The following is a 6,000-nucleotide window of genomic DNA, read 5'->3' as shown; positions in this document are numbered from 1 at the left end:
AAAGAGTCTGCCAAAATCTTGATACAAATTGAATTTCTCTATCTCATATAATATCCTTGAATAATCGATGATAGCAATAGATATTGTCAAGAAAGAGCTTAGCTATTTCTTTACCTATGATAGATTTTGTACATGGTATAAAATATACCATCTTGGTAAAACGATCTACTATGACCAATATAGAGTCACAAGAACCTGAGATTGGAAGATCCGTGATGAAATCCACAGAAACAGAAGACCATGGTTGTTCTGGAATGGGTAATGGTTGAAGAAGTCCGTAAGGTCGAAGACTAGGAGTTTTTGATCTTAAACAACATCACAAGATTGTACAAAATCTTTGACTGTTTTTCACATTTTGGGCCACCAAAAGTCCTCGGATATTAATTCTAAAGTTTTATTGTATCCAAAATGTCCTGCTGCTGGAAAGTCATGACGAGCTTGAAGAACACATAATCAAGCTGCATCTTTTGAATTATATAGGCATCCCTCAAAATATAGTAGATTCTTCTTGAATTCAAACTTGGAAGTATCATGAGACTTTGAAGGATTTCCTTTAATATCATGAATAAGAAGATCAGAAGACATACTTGATTGAACTTGCTTAATGAAAGTTGAATTTAGTAGTTAGTATTGATTTCATTGCTCGAAGATGAAGATGCTCTAGCTTCAAGAGAATTATCCATTGTTAATTAAAAATAGCATCTTCTTCTTTTGATACAAGGTAAGATTGTCTAAAGAGTGCATCTAACAAACCTTGTTGTTTTTCTGGTCGATAAGTGATCTTGAATTCGAATCTTAATAAAGATATATTCCAACGGGCTCGGCGATGATTCAAAACACATGCTGACATAAAATATTCAAGGTTCTTGTGATCCGTATACACTCTGACTAGACTAGAAGCACCTTCTAGATAATGGTGCCATTCTTCAAACGAATCTATGATTGTAAGTTCTTTGTCATGGATCTGGTAGTTGATTTTGGCTATTGAAAATTTTCTGGAATGAAAAGCTATTACATGAAGTTTATCATCTGTTCCTATTTATTATAATACGATATCCAAAAAAAAGTTTGATGTATCTGTTTCCATAAAAAAAATAGCTTAAAAAAATCGACACGATACAAGATTCGTGCAGAAACAAAGGTTGTCTTGAAAGTTTCAAATGCTACTTCTGCTTCTTGATTCTATTGAAGTTTTTCTTTACAAGTCAAACGTGTAAGTGAAGTTGCAACTTGAGAGAAGTCTTTGATGAAGATCCAATAGTAGTTGGCAAATTTTTAAAAATATTGGACATCTCTTATTATTTTTAGGATCTTCCAATCCATAATAGTTTGAACTTTCTTAGGATCCATCATAAGTCCATCATTTGAAATGATGTATTCTAAAAAGTCGACTTGAATAGTATGAAATACACACTTTTTTATCTTGGCATAGAGTGTGACATCTTTTAGTTTTTGTAATACATGATGAATATGAAGTTCCTCTTCTTCTATGTTCTTAGAATAGATTAAGATGTCATCTAGGTAACAATCAATAAAATCATCTAAAAACTCTTAAAAGACATCATTCATTAGATGTTGCAATGCTGTTGGTGCATTTTTGAGTCCAAAAGGCATGATGTTGTATTCGAAATGTCTATACCTTATTCGAAACACAATCTTCCATTCATCTCCTTCTATGATGCATACCAGATTGTATGCTCTTCGTAGATCTATTTTTATATAGATCTTAGTTTGATTCAACTGATCAAGGAATTCAAATATCAAAGGTAGCGAGTACTTATTTTTTATAGTGATTTTCTTGAATCCTCGAGAATTGACACACATCTACAATGATCCGTCTTTTTTTTTTTACAAATAAAATTGGAGCTCCTGTTGGAGATTTGAAATAGCATATAAAGTTCTTAACCAAATTCTCTTTAATATATTCCTTGAGTTCAACCAGTTCATTTTGAGATAAATTGTAGATTGGTCCAAATGACGATTGTGCTCTTTCTTGAAGGTAAACTGAGTAATCATAGGAACGATGTTTCGGAAGAGTATCTGCATTCTTCTTTTCAAATACATCTTCAAAATCTTGATATTGGCTTAGAATGCCACTTGAAGACTTTCTACTAGTAGAAATAGGTGTGGCATAAATGACACAAGGTGATCCTTCTTTTGCAACATGCAAGAAAGCTCTTGCTCCTACAAATATAGATTTAATTATACTAGACTTATGATTTTCTACTTCATTAACTATGCTCTTAGTTATACTTTCAGAAAAGTTAAGACTACGAGAAGTCCAATCTATTTTAGGATTATATTTTTCAAGCCATGATAAACCTAAAATGACTGGATTAGAAAGAGATCTAATGATATTAAATATTACAAAGCTACTATGACCATTAGTTGCTATTTCTATAGGAAGGATTTCATGGATAACATCTCCTGAAGACAACGGATGACCATCTATGACTTCTATATGAACAGATTTAGTTTTCTTCACTAAAAATATACTATGTCTTTTAGCAAATTCTTCATCTAAGAAACATGCTGAGGCTCTTGAATCTAGCAAGACAAAGGCTTTGTGATGTTTAGGTCCTAGAATAACATTTATCATAAAACATGGAGAGGGTTTTGAGGAGAGGGTAGGACCTTCACTAGGCATTGTACAAGGTTCTAGCCACACTGTCCCTATTGTAGCTGGACAAATTTGTTTTTTGACATGCTATCTTCTTGGATAGCTGTACTCCTCATTTTATAATTGTGTTGCTTCTTTGAGCAATGTTGAGCAATGTGCTTAGGTTCTCCACAATATAAGCACAATCCTTCTTGATGACAACGAGTCTTTTCTTGCTCAATAAGAAGTTTGAAACGTACCACATCAATTTGCATATCCTCTACTTTCAAATGTATGTGTTAAAGAGATATTGGTATTGCCATTGAATTACAGTAACGTTGAGGTCTACTTGTGCGGTTCTCAGATCAGAATTCAAAAAGACAATTATTGCACTTTATAGCAAAGTCAATTGCTTGACTCAATATTTGAGGATTAAGTAAGTTGAGCATTAATTTTTTTACCTCATATTGTAATCCGTAGAGAAATTGGCTAAAAAATGTAGTATTATCTCACTTGATATCAGTTGCAAGTTGTCAAAATTATGAAGCATACAATGTTATAGATTGATTGCCTTGTCGTAAAATACGGATCTTATTGGTTGCAACACAAATTTCATCATTTTTTCCATACATAGATCAAAACTCTGTCAAAAAAGCCTCTAGATTATCCAATATTACATCTCATCGTTCAAAAAAAGATGAAAACCATGATAATGCTAAACCTGAAAGAAGCATATTAATGAATCTAACTTGCGATCTTGGAGTTGGATAGCTTTGAGATTGAAGTTCAAACACAAGTTGTACTTGATTGATAAATCCTCCAAACTTTGATGTGGTGCCATCAAACTTCTCGGGTAGGGCAATTCTTGATTCTCTAACATTGCAAGGATGTTCCAAAATAAGAGAATGGACATGATTTGGTACAGATGTTGAAGCAGTTCCAATTATTTTTATATCTTCACTTCCTGCCAATCTTGTTGCTCCTTGTAGTGGTAAATTGAGTTGATGAATCGCAAGCATTAAATCTTTCAATTGTCTTGTATTTGTGCCATTGCACTCTTCATTTCAGCAAGTTCTGCCATGATAACACTTAGAATAGAGAAGACGTCTAATATCTCTCAAGAAAAATAGAAGAGAGGACTTGAGAATAAAGAAAATACCAAGGACAATATCAGTTTAGAATAGAGTAATCCACAACTTCTAATATGCTTATGTCTTATCAAGAGAAAGGAATAATCCACTCTTAATTAAGATTAGACAAAGCTATAATATTGTAAGTGTACTCTTGTCAATCTATCAAGGATAAGAACATGATAAAAATAATTAAAAAAGTGAGACTTCTCTCAAAGAAAGATGAAAAAATAGAAATAACTTGATATGTATATTAAGAGAGAAATTGGAATGGCTATTGCGAAAAGCCATGAAAACTAGAAACCGTTGAAACTATACTGAAAGCAAGAAAAAAAATGATAATAGTGAAAAAAGCTTCATTCTTGTCTCTATATATAGTATCTAATTAGGGGCTATGTGGCAATGTTCTATAGGACCTCTAATATGTGTTGACTTTGTAGGACACATGTCTTGACTTACAAGGCAAGTTTTTCTACATGTGGACCATATAGTTAGCTTGGTCTTCAAGCTAACAACATGTGTGGTACATGTCCAACTTGTTGACCACCTTTCTAATCCAAAAAGTCAATTAAAGATACCTATAAAGTCAAAGCAGCATCTATAAAGCTTCTAAGAAGCTCACATAGCAAATATTATAGAATTAACTTACTTTTACTTACTTCTACCTATTTAAACATGTAATTACTAGCTTACATTCGTATGTCCGTGATAGTATGATGTAGGAATAATAGTTCTTATTAAAATTTTAAATAAAGCTTTTAACTTCTTCATTTCAGTCAAATTTGTCTCTATAAGTCAAATATGTAAATAAAGCTGCAACTTGAAAAAAAAAACCTTTATAAAAAATAGATAGTGACTAGTAAATTTTAAAATATATTGATTTTTTTTTTCTTAAAATCTTTTAATTCATAATTGTTTGAATTATTTTTAGAATTCATTATAAGACCATCATTTAAAAATAATATATCATAAGAAGTTAACTTGAGTTGTATGAAATATATACTTTTTTATCTTAGCATATAGTCTTGCATCTCAAAGTTCTTATAATTTACAAAAAATATGAATTTCATACTCTTTTGTGTTCATAAAATAAATAAGAATTTTTTTTAGATAACAAACAATAAAATTATTTCAAAATTCTTTAAAAAAAACATTTATAAGATATTAAAAAGTAATTGATTCAAAAAGAATGACATTATATTTAAAAATTCCATACCTAATTTAAAACAAAATCATCCATTCATCTCATTTTTTAATATATAATAAATTATATGTTACTTATAAATTTATTTTAATATAGATATTGATTTAGTTTAGGTTTTCTTGAAATCTTAATATTGAAAGTAAACAATACATGTACTCAATGACAATTTTATTGAGTCATTGATGATCTACTTACATCTATAGTAATCCATCTTTTTTCTTCAAAAATAAGATAGGAGCTACTATTAGAAATTTTGAAGAGCATATTAAGTTCTTAACTATGTTTTCATCAATATATTTTTAAAGTGTAATCAACTTATATTGTAATAAGCTATAAATTGGTCCAATTATAGTTAAATTTCTTCTTGAAGGTCAATTGAGCAATCAAAAGGACAATACTTCTTAATTTTATTAATATTTTTTTTTCAAAAATATCTTGATAATCTTGATATTGACTCAAAAAACCACTTAAAATCTTTTTATCATTAGAAATAAATGTGGCACAAATAAAAAAATGTGTTTTATTTTTTACAACATGTACAAAGGTTTTTATATCTACTAATAAGGGTTTGGTTTTATTAAACTTATGACTTATTATTTTCCTAAGAAATTTTTGGATTTTAATATAGAAAAAATTAAGATTATAAAAAGTTTAGTCTATTCAAGAATTATATCTTTTTAGCTATAATAAACTTAAAGTAATAAGATTAGAAGAAGATCTAATATCTCATTAAGATATTATAACTAATAATTTTTATATTTATAAGAATATTTTTATGAGTGACATCTCTTAAAGAAAACAAAAAACTATCTATGACTTCTTCATATATATGTTTAATTTTTTTGATTAAGGATATTTTTATTTTTGAATAAAATCTTCATTTATAAAATAAATTTATAATCTTAAGTCTAACAAGACAAATATTTTGTAATTTTTAGGTCTTAAAGAAATATATATTGTAAATCAAAATAGAAATCTTAAGTGAAAATAGGACCTTTACTAGATGTTGCACAAGATTTTAACTATAAGATTTGTATTGTAGTTTCACAAACTCTTTTTTTTTCATA

The sequence above is a fragment of the Physcomitrium patens genome, chromosome 1 (assembly GCF_059467195.1).
Source record: "Physcomitrium patens ecotype Gransden chromosome 1, ASM5946719v1, whole genome shotgun sequence".
Classification (NCBI taxonomy): Eukaryota; Viridiplantae; Streptophyta; class Bryopsida; order Funariales; family Funariaceae; genus Physcomitrium; species Physcomitrium patens.
Note: the sequence above shows the minus strand (reverse complement) of the source record.